At 42.9% G+C, this 24,713-nt stretch overlaps 1 protein-coding gene and 1 long non-coding RNA gene across 4 annotated transcripts in view; one reads left to right on the top strand and one right to left on the bottom strand.

Annotated features, from left to right (window-relative positions):
- The first annotated feature begins 954 nt into the window (after positions 1-954).
- LOC129710391 (sodium channel protein type 2 subunit alpha-like) overlaps positions 955-24,713 on the top strand; it is a 241,316-nt gene continuing 217,557 nt past the window's right edge. The window contains exon 1 of the mRNA XM_055657358.1: positions 955-1,422. The gene's annotated coding sequence lies outside the window, so the exon portion shown is untranslated. The remainder of the gene's footprint in view (positions 1,423-24,713) is intronic.
- LOC129710392 (uncharacterized) lies at positions 5,993-15,775 on the bottom strand. 3 transcript variants are annotated; one of them, XR_008725674.1, is made up of 4 exons: positions 15,406-15,775; positions 12,839-12,895; positions 7,737-7,845; positions 5,993-6,897 (listed from the first exon to the last, which is right to left on the bottom strand). It is a non-coding gene; the product is annotated as an uncharacterized LOC129710392 (long non-coding RNA). The 3 variants fall into 3 exon arrangements; XR_008725676.1 differs by having other exon boundaries at positions 5,993-7,845; XR_008725675.1 differs by lacking the exon at positions 7,737-7,845.

Below are 24,713 nucleotides of genomic sequence, written 5' to 3'. Positions count from 1 at the left end.
AGTTAGCAGTCACCTCATCGCTGCAGTAAGTCGGAAGTTATATGAGCAGTCATTGGATCTGTCCGGCACCCTGGATAACAGCACTGAGGAAAACAGGACATATTAGTTTGAGGATTTGCGGCAGGAAAAAAGCAACATCAGACGGCCGGCATCTGCCTCGTTGAACTCAGGTGAATGATAGACCATCACTGGGTAGACGTGTGTGGGTTTGAGTGGAGAGTTCGGATAGGCATTGGACGAAGTATTGGAAAATAGGAAGGGGGGGGGGGGGGGGGGGGGGGGGGACTGTCAAACAATGTATGTGATCACTATAAAGGCACAATTACAGTAATCAATTCTATATGTGTAGGAAGGAACTGTAGATGCTGATCAAAACCCGTCGGTAGACACAAAAAGCTGGAGTGACTCAGCGGGTCAGACAGCATCTCTGGAAAATAGGAATAGGTGGCGCTTCGGGGGGAGACCCTTCTTCAGACTGAGTGTGACTCTCAGTCTGAAGATGGGGCGCGACCCGAAACGTCACCTGGACCCTTTCTCCAGAGATGCTGTCTGACCCGCTGAGTTACTCCAGCTTTGTGTATTAATCAATGGTAAGATAGAGCAATATTAGATAGAACCCTTCAAGATAGTGGAGTCAGGGGATATGGAGAGAAGGCAGGAACGGGGTACTGATTGTGGATGCTCAGCCACGATCACAGTGAATGGCGGTGCTGGCTCGAAGGGCCGAACGGCCTACTCCTGCACCTATTGTCTATAAATAGGTTCATTTGGTTGTGTTTCCTATCGCCCATAATGTATCGGAAAACACAATCTCACTGCTTGTAGCCTGCGAGTGAATGCATTGGGAATTGCATGTTTGTTTTTCTTATTATAAAATAAAACTCCTCAAATATTAGCCCCCAACTCTTCTCCCCGCATCTACTGCCAGAGTACACTTTCCAATGTGGTCTCCTGTACATCCTCCCTCCACTTCTTAGAACGGCAGCTGAAAGGAAATGACTGGGATCGGCTCTTGAGATGACTGCCCTGCGCAGATTGCTGGCCTGCAGTCAGCTGGGGGCTTTATTTAATGCTAGCAAGTATCTTGTGGCGGTGCAGTTGATCGCGGTAGCAGCGGGATCTTCCGCGGCAGTTCCTTCCACAAGCTCACTCAACCCGGCCGCGGCCCCCGATTATTTGCTCGACAAGTCCCCGAGACGAGACGGGTGTGAAATGTCATGTAATGATCTTACCTGCAATAAACTGATCGGGTTTCAGTCCGAAGCGCCGCACGTCACCAGCAGCTGATCGGGAGATGTGGATTCCTCGGTATAACCGCTCCTTACACAACCCAAGGAGACTCTGAGCACTTCGCTTAACTCCACGCTGTTGGATTTCTGTTGAACTTTATTGGAATTTACTTTCGTTCGAGCCAAAAAAAAGGTACAATGAGGTTAATCTAAGATAACGATAATTCGAAGAAGAGTGACATACAGATAACTAGAACGTCTGAGCTTTTTCATGACATTGTCCTCATATCATTGCAAAGAGGACGTTAAATTAAGTCTCTGCTTTTAACCAGAAAACTATATCTTGCTGTATTTCTGAAGCGATTTGGATATACAGTACTCTGGAAGTTAGATCGAATGCAGACCATGTCTTTAGACTAAATTCAACGGCGTGGAGCTGGAAGGTTTATCAAGTGATCCCAAGCCGTCTCGACCCACGCTACAACCGTTACTTCACAACCCAGGTTAACATATTACTAACGTGCCCAGAGTTTCAATAATATTTCGCTTGGCATATTTCGCTCGAGTTTTATTTTTATCCCCTGTGAAGTAGCTTTGAGTTGTGTCGGGAAATAGTTCAAATTACGAAGCTGTTAGATTTTATTTCGGGGTCTGATTGTGAGCGAGCTGCAATGATTTAGATTTTGCTGTTGGTTCTGATTGAAGCCCCGAACGGTGTTGTTGATAATATTGGGGGCGTCAGTACTGCTTGTATCAGCAAAGCCACTTCCCGTCACTTTAGCGCTCTGTTTGAAATCTAAGTGCTATCAAGTTACAAGTTGAGCATTAAATAGTTTAAATGGAATTAACTTTTAATGGATTAGAAATTGCGCTGCGAGAGTGGCATATAAAACGCAGTTTAATTAGATCAATTTAGATATCGAGGTTTAAGGGTCTGATTGTTTGCTAGCGAGTGGCTTGCCGGTTCAATCGTGGTATATTGTTACTCGTTCTAACCTTGTGTGAAACGGACGCTGCCGTGGTTTGATAGGATTCACGACAGTATTGAAAAATACAGACAAAATGTTCATTGTTAGTTGCCTCATTTGAAGTTCCACGTTTTGTGTTCAGTGGAGGATAGAGGGGGTGTGTGTGTGCAGTCTGGTATTGACATGTTTGGTATTGGGGGGTGGGGGGGATTGTGTGCAGGGACAATGGTTGGCAACATAGAAACATGGAAAATAGGTGCAGGAGTAGGCCATTCGGCCCCTCGAGCCTGCACCGCCATTCAATATGATCATGGCTGATCATCCAACTCAGTATCCTGTACCTGCCTTCTCTCCATACCCCCTGATCCCTTTAGCCACAAGGGCCACATCTAACTCCCTCTTAAATATAGCCAATGAACTAGCCTCAACTACCTTCTGTGGCAGAGAATTTTGTGGCAGAGAATTCCACAGATTCACCACTCTCTGTAAAAAATGATGTTCTCATCTCGGTCCTAAAAGACTTCTCCCTTATACTTAAACTGTGACCCCTTGTTCTGGACTTCCCCAACATCGGGAATAATCTTCCTGCATCTAGCCTGTCCAACCCCTTAAGAATTTTGTAAGCTTCTATAAGATCCCCCCCCTCAATCTTCTAAATTCTAGCGATAACAAGCCGAATCTATCCAGTCTTTCTTCATATGAATGTCCCTGCCATCCCAGGAATCAGTCTGGTGAACCTTCTCTGTACTCCCTCTATGGCAAGAATGTCTTTCATCCAGCATGTGTTGGCGAATGGGATCCACTGTTGCCCAGATAGTGGTTCCAACCTGTGACTGACCAAGTTAAAGCCAAAGATTCAACCTTTGCTACCGAACATTGGTGGCATTGTGAAGGGACAATTAGTAACTGGAACAGAAAATCTATTTCACACAAACGTGCACAACTATCTGTTTATGAAGAACCACAGTGTCAGACAACATTCAAACAGGCTCTTCATCTTCAGCACACCATGTCCATGCTAACCATGCTAACCCTGGAGAAAAGGAATAGGTGATAATTTGGGTCGAAAACCTTCTTCAGACTGAGAGTCAGGGGAGAGGGAAACTAGAGATGTTAAAAAGTTCAGAACAAATCTGAGCCAACACTAATGACCAAAGAAAGGTACCTCTGATTTGTTCTCAACCTTTTCATTCCTCTAGTTTCCCTCTCCCCTGACTCTGTCTGAAGAAAGGTTTTGACCCAAAACGTCATCTATTGCTTTTCTCCAAAGATGCTGCCTGTCCCTCTGAGTTACTCCAGCATTTTGTGTTTATCTTTGGTATAAACCAGCAACTGCAGTTCCTTCCTACACTAAGCATTGTACCCATCTATACTAATCCCATTTCCCACCACTTTGCCAGTGTGCTTCTGTGAATACATCTTAAATGTTGTGAGCATAACTTCCAGTCGCCAACCACTCTCTGGGTGAATAAAGTCTCCAAGCACTTCTAACCTTGTTGCATCTAACCTTAAATCTAATGTTATGTCTTCGTGATGCGAAAAATAAATCTATTCACCCTATCCACGTCTTGCATAATTTTCTATAACTCTATCAGATAATCCCTCAGCTTCCTCCACAGCTCCACAAAGAAACACCTCCCCATATCCAGCCTCTCCTCATCACTGAAATGCTAAATTCCAATCATCCTGGTGAGTCTGAAGAAGGGTCTCGACCCAAAACATCACCTATTCCTTCTCTCCAGAGATGCCGCCTGTCCCACTGAGTTACTCCAGTTTTTGTGTGTCTATCCTGGTGAATCTTTACTGTCCACCCTTCCGCTCCCATCCCAGTGGAATCATCCTTCCCATAGTGTGGTAACAATCTGTACACAATACTTCAATTGTGCCTAAGCAACGCTTTAGAAAGTGTTGCCAAGACCACAATGTGCCTCTCTCTATCTAATGGTCTGGCTAATGGATAGCATCTGTTCACCCATTATACATGCCCTTCAAGGACACCAAGATTGCTTTGTTCCCAAAGATCCCCACCCTTCATAGTGCATGTTCCACTAGCATTAGAGCATCGCCTTATAAGAGTAATAAATTCCATCTGCCATTACCCACCCAAATTACCAGCTGATTAAAACATTTCTGTAACTTAACACTATCCCTGCTCTCAACAATTTCCTTGCCATCTGCAAATGTACTTCTTATATATTTTACATTCATACCCAAATTGTTAATATAAATGGCAAGGATTCAAGCCCTGAATCTTGTGGCTACACTGGTATACAGAATGAGTAGCCAGAGGGGGTAAGCTGATACATATACATATACAAACATTTAGAAGACACTTGGACAAGTACATGGCTAGGAAAGGTATTAGAGGGATATGGGCCAAATGCAGACAAATAGGACAGGCTTAGATGGGGCATCTTGGTTGGTATGGCCTTGTGGGGCAGAAGGGCCTGTTTCCATGCTGTCGGCTTCTATGACCATGTAATAGGATCTCTCATCAACCAAGCTGTGCTGACTATCCCTGATCAAGTCCGGCTTTTCCAAGAACACATTAATACTGTTGCTCAGAATTCTTTCCAATAACGTCCCTACTATTTCTGACATGTCAATAATGAACTAAAAAAATGACCATTTACAGTAGAATTTGGTAGGTTATATCACACATTTCCCTCAAAAGATCAGCAAATATATTTACTAGTACTGGACCTTCCTGCAAATTAGAAAATGTATTTTGTATAATGCCAAGGGCAGACTTCTCTCCCCCAGTTATAAAGTTCCAGCTCTCGAAACTCACAATCCATATCCAACTTTTCTAACTGGAAGAAACTTAGACTTCGCTGAGCAATTAAAAAAAGATTCTAAACATAAAAAGACCATGATGCATTTTGACTATAACTCTTGCCTATTCTATTTAAAGTGCAATATCTAATCCAACTGAGACCCATATTTAATCCATGGCTGCAAATTTTTTTTTTAATATGATTTGTAATGTCTTTACAATATTGAAAATTCATCTCAAACATTAACATAGTCAAAAGTGATCAATATATTGTGTAATTTGGTTCAATGCTTCTTTATCATTGTGTATGTACTGTACAGTGAATTTTTTTTTTTGCTTAGCTCCCACATACATGAGTCGCCATATTTTGGTGCCATTTGCAAAAGTCCAAAGTCCAGCTCACATAGCTGATTTACTGGAGCACCTCCCGATCCAGATTTGGCAGAAGTTGCATTGTCACATATGATTCACACTGAACTCTGTGGTAAAAGAATGGTGCGCATAATACCACTATGCTCCCTATCAATTAATTCCAAATATTGAAGCTAGTGTGTGAAAGTATCATTTCTCAATACCACTCAAAGCATTGCCAAGTATGGTTATAGATTTTTATAGAAAACTATTGGAATATGTGGAGATTTTTAAAACATGGTTTTGCATTTGTCCTATGTTAATTCCAAGTCTTTGTGAATACATGTGTTTTAATGTTATGCTGCATTGATTGGAATATGATTGTGTACCTGAGTGATGTTCCTTTGAAACACTTCACATCAGCACATTAGAGTAATAAAGGTCTACTTTCAATGAGAAGCATGAATCATTAAAGATAAACGTATGATGATTCAATCCCACCAGATTTGAAATCTATGACATTTTATTTTGTCAATCATATCAAATCAATAGATCTGCGGGGATTACTCTAATATATATATATATGGAATTTAAGAATTTTCTTTTCAGTTTGGCTAAGTTCAGTGCACATCTTGAACAATTTATGAGGTTTTGTGGTATATGTTCTAAGATGCCCACATTTGTCAATGTTTGCATTCAGCCAAGAATTTTGCTGAAAGAGGTTCTGTTTCCTGTGGGCAGGTTGTGACATTATATTTTCATGCTAATTAATGCACAAAGGTTTACTTATTTATTTGCTTTGTTTCTGCATTTGTAAATTGCAAAGATCTCATCTCCGCTGTAAATTAACCTTTTTGGCTGCTGTAATCCTTCATCTCCTTTGAGGCCAAGCCAGATTTGTATCTGGTTGTCCCATGTGAATATCTGGCCTGTATTAATAACTTGAGTTGGTCAGTGCCAACTGGTCTTGGAGCTACAACTGCACAGAAAACCGAGGACTGATTTAGTATACAAATAGAGGGGAGAGTGCTAAGTTGATAACTTTAACGTATAGTACATCTGCTCTATACCATTTCGCACAAAGTGTATCCTTAAATATGTGAGGGACATTTTTTTATAGATGTTATTCATGTGTCTTCAATTCACAAATTTTCCGACTGTTTGAGCAATTTGAATATAGAATAGCTTCTTTCCTGCAGTTAGTCATCAACCAAGATGTCAAATCAAATCTTGGGGGAGGTAATACTGTCACCAAATAGATATCAGAATTTGATACATAGAAGGCAACAGCACTGAACTTCCGAGACATATATGAAAGCAAGCTGGAATCTAGAAGATGGAATATTTGAAGGATTGCTGATGAAATTACATGATCCATGGAGACTGAAAACATTTTAATCTGATGCTCTGCAGACTGTGTTCAAAATAACCAGTCTATCTTCAACGTTTTATTTCTTTATTGTTACAAGCATAGCATGAGTCTGTAGTTGGGATTGACCTTGCCTGCACAGTGAAGCGTGGATGGAATTTTTCAGCGAGTCCATTATCTCCATTGTTCTGGAGTTGGGTAGTGCTGCAACAACAGGTTTTTTAGTGTCAAATCAAAGTTCAACCACTGTGGTGTAAAACAGTCTCAATCTACTGCCTGTAATCTACTGTAACCCTTGCATTCCCTCACTCTCTGTCCCTCCTTACCCTAATTGTCCTACGACTGTCGTCCAGCTTAGTATCACTGTTGGTATCCACTCCCCCACAGCTGGCAATAGACCATTGTGGGCTCCACCTTTCCTTGATCTTAGTTGCTGTCTGTGATTTGTTCTTATCATACCTTTCATGCATTTGTTCTTACGTTGCTATATCTCTCGTTTCCCTCTCCCCTGATTCTCAGTCTGAAGAAGGGTCTCGACCTGAAATGTTACCTATTCCTTTGCTCCAGTGATGCTGCCTGACCCGCTGAGTTACTCCAGAATTTTGTGTCTATCTTCAATCTACTGAAAGTTCAGTGTTTGCCATATAAATGTATTGGGGAAATAATTTCCTGCTCATATATACAATTAAGTTTGATAGAAGCAAGTACTATATAAAAGCCTTAACTTAATCTTTGAATTTGAAAATCAATGCATGATATAACCTGGAATGCACTACAAAGCCGATATTAAATTGACAAACCCTAATCTTATTAAAAGTAAGTGCAAAATTCAAGTGGATAATGGATGAGGAACGAACAATTGTTGGACGGTACCATTGCTGTCATTGCTGGCTCTTAATAATATTTATAACCAGGTTGGTTTTTTTTACATTGTTAATTTTGATTTCCTATGCATGTAACAAGATGATTTGATGTTAAATACAGGGAAATGACAATGATTGCATTAGATTCGCCTGAAAAATTGTCTCAACCCAAAACGTCACCTGTCCAAGTTCTCCAGGGATGTTGACTGAATCATTGAGTTCTCCAAAAGCAGTTCCTTGTTTCTACATGTTTGCAACAATGTTTTGCATTTTCTTACTGGTTTTATTCCTTGACAGGAAAAATAAAAAGAAGTATATTATCTGAATTGTGATTAAAAAAAAAACAGAAAAGTAGTGGGATCTTGCTGTGCTAATGGATCACTGTGCAGCATGTACAACAGGCATCTAGGAAGCAAACAGAATGTTATTGTTTATAGCCAGGGCGACTTGCACAAAAATTAAGAGATTATACCAATTAAGAGATTATACCAGTTGATAGAGCTACTGCCTCACAGTATCAGAGAACCAGTTTCATTACTGACCTCAGCTCCTGTCTGAATGGAGTTTGCTCAATCTTCCTGTGACTGTATGGGTTTCCTCCAGGTGCTCCGGTTTTCTCCCAAATCCAAAGATATGCAAGTTTGTGGGCTAATTGGCCTCTGTAAATTGCTCCCAGTGTGTGGGGATTGGACGTGAAAGTGGAACTATTGTGAACAGGTGATCGATAATCGGTCTGGACTCAATGGGCCGAAGGGCCTGTTTCCATGCTGTATCTTTCAATTAATCATTCAATTATAAGGGACAACGGTGAGATCACATCTGAACTACGGTGAATAGTATTAGTCTGTTTAGTTAAAAATGAAATTGACAGCATCAGAAGCAGTTTAGCAAAGATTTCCCTGTAATACCGTGGATGGAACGGGTAGGTTAATTTGTGAAGAAAGGTTTGATGTGGTGGGTTTGTATTCACTCGTGCTTAGACGGAGAGGTGGGATTTGAATCAACATTAAACATGGTGAGGGATCCCAGCAAGTGGATGTGTTTTCCTTTTGTAGAAAACATCTAGTTCGAGGAGTCTCTCATAAAAAAAAGATAATGTTCCCCATTTAAAACAGTTGTGGGTATATGAACTCTCTTTGATATAGAGCAGTGGAATCTGAATGTGAATCATTGAATATGTTTACGGTAAGCGTAAATACTGTAGATGTTTGATAAGCAAGGTTGTCGTGGGTTACAGTCAGATCAGCCATGTGTGATGGGGTAATCTTGAGTGTTTGAATGCAATATTCCTGTTAGTAATTCATATGAATTTCTCCTACCTGTTGTTTTGTATCAGGCCAATGCAGGTGGCAACATGAACAATGTATTGAACATTTGTCTGAAGAGGTGTTCCAGCCCCAAACATTGTCTGTCCATTTCCCTCCACCAATGTTGCTGAGCTCCTCCAGCAGACACCAGTGTTAGAATAAATCAGCAGGTCAGGCAGTACCTCTGGAGTACATGGATAGGTGACTTTTCGGGTTGATGAACCCTTCTTCAGTTCCTTAAACCCCTGTCCCATGGTACGAGTTCATTCCAAGAGTACTCCCAAGTTTGCCCTGATTCGAATTCGGAGATTTACGGTAATGGCCACTCGTCGGTGCTCGGGGCTCTCGTGGACATTTTTCATCATGTTGAAAAATCTTCACGAGTCTTCCCGTGCTTACCTGCCATTAGCGAGTCTTCCCGAGTACCTGCCGTTAGCGCTAAGAGACGTCCCAGAGCTCTGACATACCCGCCACGTTCATTCTCCATGCTTACTACGAGTTTGATTTTTTTGAAACTCGGGAGAGCTCTTGGAATGAACTCGCACCGTGGGACAGGGCTATTAGCAGTTGTTCTTTTGCTCAGGATTCCAGCATCTGCAATCTCTATTGTCTCCGAGTTAGTCTAGTTCCGAGATGCAGCGTGGAAACAGACTCTTCGGCCCACCGAGTCCGCGCTGACCAACAATCACTGGTACACTAGTTCTATACCACACGCCAGGGACAACTTTACAGAAGTCAATTAACCTACAAACCCACATATCTTTGGAATGTGGGAGGAAACCAGAGCACCTGGATGAACCCCATGTGGTCACATGGAGAATGTGTAAATGCCACAAAGACAAAATTCATAGTCAGGACCAAACCCGGGTCTCTGGCGCTGTAAGGCAACAACTCTACCGCTGCACCACCATGCCCCCCCCACCCCCACCCCTTCTACAGTCGAGTTAATAACGTGAGATACATTAGAACAATATCTGGGTTTGGATGCACCTCATGCAATCCCCTCCACTGGATAGTGGATTAGTATCTGCAGTCTGCTTATTAGCAGTTTCCCAGACTAGGATTCAAATAGCTTCTGGTGGCTTGCATGAATTAGGAGTTTATTATTATAGTAGTAATTGTCTTTCTGAAATTAGAATAAGGTGAACAAAAATATATTACTCTTCATTTATTTTATCCTGAACTTGGCTTGAGGAGCATGATAAATGGTAGAAAATAAACACCTACAGAATCCTCATGACATCAAATGAGAGAGCTACCTGTCCACTGGAATAGAAAGCATCCTATTTGGATGTACGTAAGGCATCCTATAGCATCACTTAAGCAAGAACAGGCATTATTTGAATTGTCCAAAGCACAAATTTGCTTATGTAGTAAGTTATTTGTTGGGAAATTTACAGAGAGGGAAATATTCTGTCAGTGATATTATGTTCAATAATATACCAATCATCTCAACTTTCAAGTTGCTTTGAGATTTATTAATCAATTGATTTGCTAGATTTGCTACAATTGATTTGCTACATCCACTACACCTCAGTGCTGATTTTATATTTATTTAATATATCTGCCTTGCTGAAATTTAATAATACAAACTAATGTTAAAGCTTTAACTTTGATTGAAATATGTTATGTCTAATGTACATTAAGAACAGCTTGGATAATGAATCCAAATGTAAGCTTAAGACATTTTCTAATGAACAGCTATTTAGGGGAAATCTTTAACAGGGTAAAACATATTGTAAGTTGCTTCACAAAGCAAGCAAAAGGTGGAATTGAGACAAACAAATACATTTTGGGATAGTCTTCGAAAAGCTGAGTCATGCCATAGATTTTATGGGACTCAAAACACAACAGATAGAGAAACAGAAAGGTTAGGGGAAAGTTGCTGATATCTCATGGGTAACCAAAAGCATGATTGCCATGAGAGGGTAAAATGTGATGGAGAGGAACATAAAGCAAGTAGTGAAACATGGAGCACTCAGTGGTCATGGAAAAAATAAAGGGAGGTGGGTCATAGAAGTTAAATGGGATTTTATAACTGAGCTCATGATGTAGACAGAGCAGGAGAAACAGTGAATGGAGCAATGCATTTGTACCACAATATAGATTAGCTGCATAATTGGACACAAAGTGATCAGTTAAAAGTGAGATTTAGAGATATCACTTTGGTCTACAAAGCAAATAGGATTGAAATGGCAGAGGCGGAAATAGAACAGGAAATGTAATGTTGACAAATTCATTTACAAAGTTGAGACAATAACATGAATATTTACTGCAATGTAAAGCATTGTACAGATAGCTGGTTAAAATAGTGCAGCAATTTTAATCCAGAGATCAAACAAACTGGTCACATCACTAAATACAACGACTATATTCATTGGATGTGCAGGTAACAGAAGCAATGCTGATACTAAATGCATTTACTTTAAGTAGCATTACTTTAAAATAGGTTGGGAAGGTAAACTAGAGAATCAAAGAGATTTTAGGAAGAATTACTTTGAGTAATAAAATGTTGAGATTACTACTATTGGATAATGTGGTTGTGAAAAATATTAAACACATTCAAGTGCAGCTTGATGGATTAACAGTGCTATTGAAGGGCTGTACACATTGTATTTTGAAATCCATGACTAGATTTCTCACGTCTTCTTCTGAATCCACAAAATATTGAACAAGACTGTCTATTCAAGGATTTTGGCACCGGAGTAAGTAATTGATCATCTAGAGAATATCAGGTACTCCAGATGACTGCTCAAATCTCACCTCAGATAGTAAAGTGTGGGCCCATTGGGAAGTGAATTGGCAAATTAGGTTGTGAGAGTGTGGGGTGGAGCAGGTTTGTGGAAGGCAAATGCATTTAGTTTTAGTTTAGAGATACAGCATGGAATGTGGCCCTTCGGCCCACCAAGTCCACACAGCCCAGCAATCCCTGCACCCTAACACTATCCTACACACACTAGGGACAATTTTACATATACCAAACCAAATAGCCTACAAACTTGTATGTCTTTGGAGTGTGGGAGAACACTGAAGATCTTGGAGAAAACCCACGCAGGTCACGGGGAGAATGTACAAACTCTGTATACACAAGCGCTCCTAGACAGAATCGAACTGGGTTTCTGGTGCTGTAAGGCAGTAGCACTACCACTGTGCCACCGTCCACCCTTTCTTATCCATTGTCTCTATTATCAATTGTGTATATTTACAGACGTCCAATTGACAAAAATACTTGTTCCATTAGAACAGTATTTCATTTAAATCCCCAGTCCCCACTTCTCCTTTATCCACCCGACACTTGACAGGCCATGTCCTGCTTGGAATAGAGTATTTTCATACAAGATTTCTATTCTTATTGGCATCTGCTGACATGTAAATAGTAATTTCCTTTCACAGAGGGTGGTGTATTTCTGGAATACCCTACCCCAGAGGGATATGAATGCTTGATCTATGAAGGTACTTAATGAAGAGATGTATACATATTTGAAGAATGTTGGAACTGAGAGCTATGTGAAACTGACAGAAGAGGAGTTGGGGCCTGGGGCAGATCAACCAATGGTGTCACAGTGGTGTAGTGGTAGAGTTACTGCCTTACAATGTCTGCTGCATCAAACATCCAGGTTCGATCCTGACTATGAGTGCTGTCTGTACGGAATTTATATGTTCTCCCCGTGCCCTGCGTCGGTTTACTCTGAAATTCCACACTCAAGACGTACAGGTATGTAGGTAAATTGGCTTGGTATAAATGTAAATTGTCCCTAGTGTATGTAGGGTCGTGTTAATGTGCTGGTCTGTGCAAACTCGGTGGGTCGAAGGGCCTGATTCCACCCCTGTTAAAGGCTGCTATTCAGTAAGTATCTGGGGATTTTAAGTAATTTGCAGAGATATAATCATGGTGCTTTTAGTGAAAATATCAAATCTTTTATCAGACCACTGACAGAATTATATTGCGTTCCTGTCAGTGAAAGTAATACCTACTTTAAGTGTACTCAAGGCTGGGATAATTTTCAGGACTGTGGAGTTATGAAGATCAAGCTGGAAAGTAAAGTTGTCAACAATCAGATCATAAAGTCATAGTATCACATAGCACGGAAACAGGCCTTTTGGCCCAACTTGTCCATGCTGACCAAGGTGCCCCACCTAAACTAGTCCCATTTGGCTGCATTTGGTCCATATCTCTCTGAAACTTTCTAATCCATGTGCTTGTCCAAGTCTTTTTAATGCTCTTATAGTTACCTGCCTCAACTACCTGGCAGCGCTTTCCATATACCTACCACTCTCTGAGTGAATAGGTTGTGTCTCAGATTCATAGAAACCTAGAAAATAGGTGCAGGAGTAGGCCATTCGGCCCTTTGAGCCTGCACCGCCATTCAATATGATCATGGCTGATCATCCAACTCGGTATCCTGTGCCTGCTTTCTCTCCATACCCCCTGATCCCTTTAGCCTCAAGGGCCACATCTAACTTCCTCTTAAATATAGCCAATGAACTGGCCTCAACTACATTCTGTGGCAGAGAATTCCAGAGATTCACCACTCTCTGTGTAAAATATGTTTTTCTCATCTCAGTCCTAAAGGATTACCCCTTCATCCTTCATATTAAATCTTGCCCCTTGCACCTTAAAACTCTGTCCTCTGGTTATTGATTCAGAAGGCAAAGGACTCTGTGCATCCATTCTATCTATTCCCCTCATGATTTTATAAAACCTCTACATGATCACTCCCCAGCCTTCCTCGCTCCGAGGAATAAAATCCTTGGCTGCTCAACCTCCCCCTGTAGCTCAGGCCCTCAAGTCCTGGCAACATCCTCGTAAATCTTCTCTGCACTCCTTCTGGCTTAACAACATCCTTCCGAAAGCAGGGTGACCAAATCAGAGCACAATACTCCACAGCCTCGCCAATGTCTTATATAACTGTAACATTACAACCCACAGCACTTTTTATTTCGCTTGGGTAGCTTACAACCCAGCGGTATGAATATTGCTTTCTCTAACCTCTAGTAACCCTAGCTTTCCCTCTCTCTCTGTCCATTCCCCATCCTAGGCCTACTGTCATCCTGATTAAATATCACTGATTGTATGCCTCAATGCTATCAATGAACCTTTCTACATTTCCTTATCACTATTTGCCTTGTTCGGTAATTTCCACACCTTACCCTTCCATATCTCGAGACACCCTCTCCCCTGACTCTCAGTCTCGACACAAAATGTCCCACTCCTTCTCTCCAGAGATGCTGCCAGTCCCTCTGAGTTACTCCAGTATTTTGTGTCGATCCCCAATTCCATGATGCCCGCAATGTGGATTAGTGCAAGGAATAGTCCATTTCTGCTCCTATTACCCATGAATTTAGAGTGAGTGAGTGATTGTGGCTTTAAAGGGTAGGAGTTCTGTACATGTGTAAATAATGGCAAGACTATTGAGAATCACCGTAAGTAAATAATCTCCCACTCCTACCCATTATTCTAATCACTTTGCGCTTTTTTACTCAAAATAACCCTACCTTTTCTGGGCATCACATTTATTTGTGAAGAGATTAATTTTTGAGGGTCTAATTTCCTTTGAAAAATATTGAAAAAGTTTGAATATCTGGTAATTCGTTATTGAGTTGAAGATCTGAGAATAGGCCCTTTGGCCCACAATATCCATGCTGATCATTGTATTCATCTCATATAACTATATAACAATTACAGCACGGAAACAGGCCATCTCGACCCTTCTAGTCCGTGCCAAACACTTATTTTCACCTAGTCCCATCTACCTGCACTCAGACCATAACCCTCCATTCCTTTCCCATCCATATACCTATCCAATTTATTTTTAAATGATAAAATCGAGCCTGCCTCCACCACTTCCACTGGAAGCTCATTCCACACAACTATCACTCTCTGAGTAAAGAAGTTCTCCTTCATGTTACCCCTAAACTTCTGTCCCTTGATTCTCAAATCATGTCCTCTTGTTTGAATCTTCCCTCCTCTCAATGGAAAAAGCTTATCCACATCAACTCTGTCTATCCCGCTCATAATTTTAAATATTTAAAGGTTCTGTAAGGTGTCCTTGAGACTTTTGAAAGGTGCCCATAAATAAAATGTATTATTATTATTATCTCCCATTCAGCCACTGTTGAATCCATCTTGCTACTCCACTATTAATACCCAACAATTGAACCTTCTTTACCAACCTTCCATGTGGAACCTTGTCAAAGGCCTTACTAAAGTCCATATAGACAACATCCACCGCTTTACCCTCATCAATTTCCCTAGTAACCTCTTCAAAAAATTCAAGATTAGTCAAACATGACCTTCCAGGCACAAATCCTTGTTGACTGTATCTAATCAGACCCTGTTGATCCAGATGATTATAGTAATAAAGCGTTAGAACAGGCCCTTCGGCCCACCATGTCCATGTTGATCATCAGGTGTCCATCTATCTGAGTGAGAGGAGGGCGGGAGGGAGGTGTGGTCTTTACCCTGTGGCGGGGACGGCGCTGCCCGCGGCTGCAAGGAGTCGCCGGCCTTCAGCCCTGCACCTGTCGCTACGGAATCTCACCTGATCGCAGCCAAGTTCTCGGCGGCCGGACTATATTTAGCTGCTGCCGCCGCTTTCGCTCTTGCCTCGCCCGGGCCGTTCCCCGTTCCCCTCTCTCTCTCTCTCTCTCTGAAGAAGAAAAATAACGCCGGCCCAAGAAGGAAGCATGTAATGCTGCGCCCACCATGGGGAGAAACAGTGGCTCAAAACGCCCACACACTTGAGCGCTGAATGGCAACAAAGAAATCCGTGTCTCAATGTGACAGTTCCAAGCTGCGTGCGCTAAGTAGGGGCTGTTTAAGGGCTTCGGGGACTGGTCCGTCCTTCCCCAGAGAGCGCTCACATTTCCTCTCCCTGGCTGAGACAGAGACAGAGACGGGAGTGTATTGGGGGGGAGGCTGTGGACCTGTGTAGCTCCCCTCTCCCCTGACTCAGTCTAGAAGAAGGGACTCGACCCTAAACGCCACCCCACCCCCCCTCTCCAGAGATGCCGCCTGTCCCGCTGAGTTACTCCAGCGTTTTGTGTCTAGTCTGTCACCCACGTTAGCTACCCCACTGCACTCTGGTGTTGTGAGAGTGTGGGTGGGTGAGCGGGGCCGGACACGGCTCTCTCTCTCTCTCTCTCTCTCTCTCTCTCGGGGCTGTTTACCTCCCTCCAATCTGCGATGTAATGGTTTCGCAGTGGGAGGAATGAGCAGAGTCATCGCGCTCCTGAAACCCGAAGCCGCCACTGATCCCCGCGAGCAGGTGGACCGCTCTTTCTTTCGTCGCAAAGCGTCTCGATATGGATATGTCATCCCGGGCTTGAACGCCAGCCCACAGCATGGACCCACGTGCACGCACACTGGCACATGTATATCCATGCACACGCCGTCATATAAACACCAGCAATGCAAGGAAACACCGAACAGAGGAGCCGAATAGGTTTTTTTCAGTCTGTTCTGCCTTTCAATGGGTCCAAGGATGCTCATACAAATACATACAGGTAATGCATTAGTCGGGATACATGTATACAAGGATTATTCGCCACTTATAAATGCACATAGGTATGCCCACAGACACATGCGTGTCATGGATATACCAGTAAGCGTACATACAACACAGATATATTTTCACATCATATATAGATACATGTGAGGTTATCCACTTTGGCGACAAAAACAGGGGGGGCAGATTATTATTTCAATGGGGTTAGGTTAGGTAAGAATGAGACAGCGAGACCTGTGTGTCCTTGTACACCGGTCACTGAAAGTTGGCGTGCAGGTACAGCAGGCAGTGAAGAAAGCTAATGGAATGTTGGCCTTCATAACACGAGGATTTCAGTATAGGAGTAAAGAGGCTCTTCTACCATTGTATAGGGCTCTGGTAAGACCACATCTGGAGTATTGTGTACAGTTTTGCTCTCCTAATTTGAGGAACGACATCCTTGTGATTGAGGCAGTGCAGTTCACGTGATTGATCCCTGGGATGGCGGGACTGTCATATGAGGATAGGTTGAAAAGACTAGGCTTGTATTCACTGGAGTTTAGAAGGATGAGGGGGTTCTTATAGAAACATATAAAATTATAAAAGGACTGGACAAGCTACATGCAGGAAAAATGTTCCCAATGTTGGGTGAGTCCAGAACCAGGGGCCACAGTCTTAGAATAAAGGGGAGAGCATTTAAGACTGAGGTGAGAATAAACCTTTTCACCCAGAGAGTAGTGAATTTGTTGAATTCCTTGCCACAGAGGGCAGTGGAGGCCAAATCACTGGATGGATTTAAGAGAGAGTTAGATAGAGCTCTAGGGGCTAGTGGAATCAAGGGATATGGGGAGATGGCAGGCACGGGTTATTGATTGGGGATGATCAGCCATGATCACAATGAATGGCTCAAAGGGCCAAATGGCCTCCTCCTGCACCTATTTTCTATGTTTCTACAGAAGACAGGCTAATGCTGGAGCATAACTCAGCGGGACAGGCAGCATCTCTGGAGGGAAAGGATGGGCGACGTTGACTCCATGACAACGACTCAATGAAAGAGTGATCACAAATCAGAAGTTGCAGAATAGTAATGGAAAAGGGTACGGATCATTCCAAGATGAAAATAGCAAATTGGGAAAGGGCCATGCTGTCCTTTGAATGGAAAAGGGCTATGGAAAGAGGTTGCGGAATTTGAACAAGTTGAATTGTTTTTGCACAGAGCAGCTTCAGACTTACTCATCCAAACGACTTCCATCAATGCTCAAACCAGTCTGTGATTCTGTGGCACAGAATCTTTCTAATCCATTTGTGGTATGAATGTACTCAGGAAGGAGTTTCTATCTAAATGCTTCAGGGACCAGAGAGCAAAACATTTCATACTGAGACAGATCCTCAGGAGCCAGCTGTGCATCTGAGAGTTGGTGGAACTGGCAGCTAGCCAGAAACCTTGAGCCTATTCTCAAAGCTGCAAATCATTGTTTACAATCCACATTATGTAGAGAAATCTCTACGCCCTTCATTAGCTTCATGTTTTTTTGGTCTGTCTTAAATATTGGAATAAGAAAGTCCATAATAAAATAGAATAATAAATTAATTAAACCTGAGTGGGAGTGAGCATTTAAAAATGTAATTTAACTGTTAAAGATGCATGAATTTTTAAATTCTATTTTCAATGATGTTAAATGTCCTTATGAAACAAATTTTGAGAGATAATTTTAAGTGCGTAACATTCTGGAAATTAATGTGCCCACTTTCTGCAATTCAAGGAGAAATTCACCCTGGACTAACTGGACATTGAAGTTCTTGCATCAAAAATGTTCACTGATGGAATCAGTGGGGCAGGCATCAAACTTCATGTGTAGGAAGGAACTGCTGATGCTGGTTTAAACCAAAGATAGAAACAAAAATGCTGGAGTAACTCAGTGGGACAGGCAGCATCTCAGGAGAGAAGGAATAGGTGACATTTCAGGTCGAGACCCCTCTTCAGACTCTTCATGTTTGTTTATGGAATAACCTAAAACTAATCCCAAAGATAGACACAGAGTAACTCAGCGAGTCAGGCAGCATCTATGGAGAAAAGGGAATGTTTCGGGTCCGGACCCTTGACTTTTCTACTCCCCTTACCCACTCTAATCTTACCCCCTCTGAACACCAAGTCCTTTGCTAACTTTGCAACAATCCCGACATTGTCATTAAACAAGCAAGACAAGGGTCCCAATTTCTTCACTGCCTTCTTTGTGGCAGAGAATGCCATAGATTCACAACTCTCTCGGTGAAAACGTTTTTCCTCATAGAGTCGTAGAGTGATACGGGTGAAAACGTTTTTCCTCATAGAGTCGTAGAGTGATACAATGGGGAAACAAGCCCTTCAGCCCAACTTGCCCACACTGGCCAACATGTCCCAGCTACACTAGTCCCACTTGCCTGCGTTTAGTCCATATCCCTCCAAACCTGCTCTATCCATGTACTTGTCTAACTCTTTCTTAAATGATGAGATAGTTCCAGCCTCAACCACCATCTCTGGCAGCTTGTTCCATACACCCACCATTCTTTGTGTGAAAAGGTTACCCCTCGAGTCCTATTAAATATTTCCCCTTCACCTTGAACCTATGTCCTCTGGTCCTCGATTCCCCATTCTGGGCAAGAGACTCTGTGCATCTAACCGATCTATTGCTCTCATGATTAAGTACATCTCTATAAGATCACCCCTCATCCTCCTGCGCTGCAAGGAATAGAGACCCAGCCTACTTAACTTCTCCCTATAGCTCACACCCTTGAGTCCTGGCAACATCATCGTAAATATTTTCTGAACCCTTTCAAGCTTGACAATATCTTTCCTATAACATGGTCCAGAAATGACCACAATATTCTTAATGAGGTCTCACCAACGTCTTATACAACTACAACATGACCTCTCAACTTTTACATTCAATACTCTGACTGATGAGTAAGCCTTTTTGACCACCTTATCTACCTGTGACTCAACCTTCAAGGAACCATGCACCTGTACTCCTAGATCCCTCTGCTCTATAACACTACCCAGAGGCCTATCATTTACTGTGTAGGTTCTGCTTTGTTAGACTTCCCAAAATGCAACACCTCGTAGTTCTCTGCATTAAATTCTTCAGCCCACCTGGCCAATCGATCCAGATCCTGCTGCAATCTTTCACAACCATCTTCACTATGTGCAAAATCACTCACTTTTGTATCATCGGCAAACTTGCTAATCTTGCCCTGTATGTTCTCATCCAAATCATTGATGTAGATGACAAAAAGCAACGGGCCCAGCACAGAACCTTGATGCACACCACTAGTCACAGGCCTCCAGTCCAAGAAGCAAACTTCCACCATCACCCTCTGCTTCCTTCAATGTAGCCAATTTGCTATCCATTCAGCTATCTCTCGCTGGATCCCATGCAATCTAACCTTTCAGAGCAGCCTACCATGTGGAACATTGTCAAATGTCTTACTGAAATGCATGTACACAACATCTACAGCTCTGCCCTCATCAACGTTTTTGGTCACATCTTCAAATAAATCAATCAAATTTATGAGACATGACCTCCCACATACAAAACCATGCTGACTATCCCGAATCAGCCCTTGCCCATCCAAATCCAGTGTAACCTATCCCTCATTTCAGTCCTAAATGGCCTACCCCTTATTCTTAAACTGCAATCCCTGGTTCTGGACTACCCCAACATCAGTAATGTTCTTTCCTGCATCTAGCCTGTCCAATCTTTTAAGAATGTTATATGTTTCTATAATACATATTTTACATTCCCTCTTAATCCTCGATTTAATCCTATGCTCTCAGGTCTCCTCGTAATTGAAACATTCCAACCCATGTACCTTTCTGGCAAATTGTCTCAACACCACTTCTAAGGGTTGGTGATCAGAATTGCACTCGGCACTCCAGCTGTGGCCGAACCAAAGGTTTTTAAAGATGTGCAAAGATGTACACTTACATCTGATGACCTGGCTGATGAGGGACAGCATCTCGTGTGCCTTCTTCACCACCCTATTGCCTAGGTTGCAACCATTGCAACCTATTTGCATAGCAAGGTCACTCTGTTCCTCAATGCTCCCAGGTCCCTATAATTCATGATATATATCCTTCGCTTATTAGACCTCTCAAAATGCAGCAGGATTAAACACCACAGAAGCACAATCAGTCAAATGTTGACTGACCAATCAGGAACTGTAAAGAAGTTAACTAAATTCTTGCCAAGTTTAGTTTTGAGGACCGCCTTAGAGAAAGAGAAAGAGAGAGAGAGAGAGAGAGAGAGAGAGAGAGAGACATAGAAAATAGGTGCAGGAGGAGGCCATTTGGCCCAACACCGCCATTCATTGTGATCATGGCTGATCATCTACAATCAGTAACCCATGCCTGCCTTCTCCCCAGTCCGCATCGCAGGAGAACATGGATAGGTGACGTTTCGGGTCGGGACCCTTCTGAATGGACTGACAATAAAGCACAAAGTATAATTGAATCATTTATCAGAACAAGTTTGAAGAAGGGTGCCAACCTGAATCGTCACTTATTCACGTTCTCCTGCGATGCTGCCTGACCCGCTGAGATACTCCCACACTTTGTGTCTTCTGTCAAACAAAATATTTGCTGCTATTGTCGAATTGCAGGGATCTTTTGTGTTTCATTTGTGGCAACTAAACGGTGATCAACCCAATGGGATGAACTCATTATCAAGCTTCTTGACTGTACAGCTCTGACAAAGTTAAATTATTTTTGCTATCTAATCTGGAGTATGAATAGATGATTGATTGATGATATAAACTAGATGGCGTTGATATTAGTGGGTGATCTGCTACCAACAATGCAACTTTGTATTATACAATGTTATATCTTAAGTTAATCTCCATCTCAGTTGGTCCCTTGGAATGAGTTGACTTACTTCCTCTCTAGTTCTGTGTGTTCTGAGAGGCCAAACAATGCAACAAGTGGGGCAGAAGTTGCTGCATTGAGTGGGGGGAGGGGGTTGGGGGAGGGGGGAATAAGTGGGGGATGGGCAGGGGGGGGGTTGGGAATGATTACTGAGGGTGCTCCTTCCCTTGTTTAGTCTCAACCTCAGAGTGCTCACAATGAATGGTCTCACCCTATCCAAGCCTTTCACCATTCGGTAGGTTTCAATGAAGTCCACACTCATCCTTCAAAACTCCAGTGAGTACAGACCCAGTGGATGCTCATCATATGTTGACCCACTCATTCCTGTGATCATGTTTGTTAACTTTCTCTGAATCATGCCCAAAATGATGCCTGGCCAGCACCTTATAGAGCCTCAGCATTACATCCCTGTTTTTGGCCTCTAGAAATACGTAAATGCTAGTGTTTGCCTTCCTTACTACCGATTCGACTTGCAAATTGACTTTTGGGGAATGTTTTGGGAATCTTGACCGAGCACTCCAATGTCCCTTTACACCTCTAATTTCTGGATTCTCTCCCCATTTAGAGAATATAATCTGTGCCTTTATTCCTACTACCTAAATGAATTACTCCACACTTTGCTACACTATATCAGGGTCGCGGAGCGTTTTTGAAAGGGGGGGGGCTGAGCGATCACTGATCACTTGCCTTGGGGGTAGTTGGCGATGGAATGGAGCGACCGAGAGGGATTTTTTGAAATTTGATGTATTAAAACCATGTTTTAGTGCAATGTAGAAGTATGATTTCAATGTTTTTTGTTTGAAGTATTTTTAAGATAATGTAGGGCATGAGAGATAGGAGCAGGTGATTATTATTTTTGTTATTGCTCGACCTCCAAAAACTGGGGGATAATAATACATCTCCCACCTCAAAAAGTGTGGGTAGTGTAGCTGGGACATGTTGACGGGTGTGGGCAAGTTGGGCCTAAGGGCCTGTTTTCACACTGTATCAATCTATGACTACATTATATCTCCATTATGCATGAATGCTTCAAAATCAAGTGATTGAGTTTTATTGCCATATACTCAAGCATAGAAACATAGAAAATAGGTTCAGGAATAGGCCATCGGCCCTTTGAGCCAGCAATATGATCATGGCTGTTCATCTAAAATCAGTACCCCTTTCCTGTTTTTTCCCCATTTCCCTTGATTTCACTAGCCATAAGAGTGAAATGAAACTCTCTCTTGAAAACATCCAGTGAATTGGCCTCCACTGTCTTCTGTGGCAGAGAATTCCACAGATTCACAACTCTTTGGGTGAAGAAAGGTTGTCCTCATCTCAGTCCTAAATGGCCTAATCCTTATTCTTAAACTGTGACCCCTGGTTCTGAACTCCCCCAACATCGGGAACATTTTTGTTACAGTTACAGTGAAAATCCAGCAGGCAAGCAGGATGCTTTCTCCAACCACCCCCATTTGAAGGCTATTATCTTCCACCGCTTCTACCCAGTGCTACCTACTTCCAGCAGCCACTGGTTGTCCTCCAGGATGCACCGAGCCGCAGCCTGGTCCATGCCGGTCACCAGGGCGAATTCGGTGCAGAGACTCTCACGGCAGCGGTGCAAAGCTTCCGACGCCTCCGACGTCCCGGGACTCTTGCATTGAGACTGCTCCATGGCCGGATCTGCAGCGAGCGACTCGCCAGCCCGGCAAACGCTCACCAGACCCGCAAACACTCTCCAGCCCTGGATCCCCGTCCACATCTGCCCCCGTCGCTGCTTCTGCTTCCTTCCCTCCCTCCCTCTGACCCGGCTCTCCAACACCCACGACCAGGTTGCTCAGAGCACAGCAGCACCTCGTCCAAAGCCAGAGATATTGAAACATGTCTAGCCAAAAAAGTGGGGGTCTGCAGCCCCCCCAGCCCCAGCACTCTCCAGTTCCGCAGCCCATGTATATTCCATCTTCCACTTCTCTGTCCACTCTCCCAATCTGTCTAAGTCCTTCCGCAGAGTCTCTGCTTTCTCTACACTACCTGCCCCTCCACCTATTTTCGTATCATCTGCAAACCTGGCCACATAGCCTTCAATTTCCCCATCCAAATCATTAATATACAACGTGAAGAGCAGTGGCCCCAGTACCAGCCCCTGCGGAAGTCCACTAGTCACTGGCAGCCAACGAGAAAAAGCCCCCTTTATAGCTACTCTTTGCCTTCTGCCATCCATCCAACCTGCTATCCAAGCTAGCATCTGCCCTTTGATACCATGGGCTTTCATCTTCCTTTGCAGCCTCACATGTGGCACTTTAGAGAGCATATTAATGTATGGCATCTCTGTGTGGTATCTCAGCTGCACGGAGGTGGAGAGGAGAGCTCTTCAGCGCGTCGTCCACAGCGCGCAGAGGATCATTGGGACACAGCGACCAGCCTTGGAGGGCATCTACCACACACGGTGCCTCAGGAAGGCCGTCAGCATCCATAAAGACTCCTCACACCCTTGTAACGGACTGTTTGAGCTACTTCCCTCCGGCAGACGTTATAAGGCCTTCTACGCCCGAACCTCCAGACTCAGAAACAGCTTTATTCCCAGAGCTATAGTGGCTGCGAACCAGCCCTGCTGAGTGCCCCCCACCCCCCCTGGACTGTCTCCCTCGGATGATCACGTCACACAGCTGATTTATTTATTTTACTTTTCTTTTACATTGGTTGGAAACTGCATACTAAATCTCGTTGCACTGACGTGTGCCAATAAAAGATATTATTATTATTATTATTATAATAATTATAATAACAATTATAATAATAATTATTATTATTATTATTATTATTATCAAAGGCTTTCTGAAAATCTAGGTAAACAACATCCACTGACTCTCCTTTCTTTGTCTGTCCTGTTATTTACTTCTTCAGAGATTTGTCAGGCAAGATCCCCTTCACAAAACCATGCTGACTTTGGCCTATTTTTATCATGAACTTCTAAGTACTCTGTAACGTCATCCTTTATAATGGACATTAAAATCTTACCAACCACTGAAGTCAGAGTATACTTTCTTCAGTTCTTCAGCCTATACTTTCAATGTTATAGCTTTCTATTTAGTGGCATCAGGAAGTTCTCCTCCTTTGACCAAACCTAAAGAATGCACTAATAACCCACAAACATCCTACTGCTGATTTGAAATACTGCGGAAGATCAGAGCGTAATTCCACTGCAGATGCAGATGGTAGGCGGCGCGACTCTCGTCAGCAGCGGCCTCTGCAGCCCGTCTGCATTTTTATTATTTTTTGTCTATGTTTCTATGTAGTTTTTGTTATTTTTTTTGTTGGGGTGTGTGTGTGGGGGGGTGGGGGTGGGGTAGGAGGGAGGGGGTAACTTTTAAATCTCTCCCTGCACGGGAGACCCGACCTTTTCTTTGTCGGGTCTCCGCTGTCGTTGGGGCTGCAACGAGGAGCGGCCTCCAACAGGAGAAGACCGGTGGCTCTGGTGCCGACG

The sequence above is a fragment of the Leucoraja erinacea genome, chromosome 27 (assembly GCF_028641065.1).
Source record: "Leucoraja erinacea ecotype New England chromosome 27, Leri_hhj_1, whole genome shotgun sequence".
NCBI classification, from domain to species: domain Eukaryota; kingdom Metazoa; phylum Chordata; class Chondrichthyes; order Rajiformes; family Rajidae; genus Leucoraja; species Leucoraja erinaceus.
Note: the sequence above shows the minus strand (reverse complement) of the source record. Positions and strands in the feature narration are given on the sequence as shown.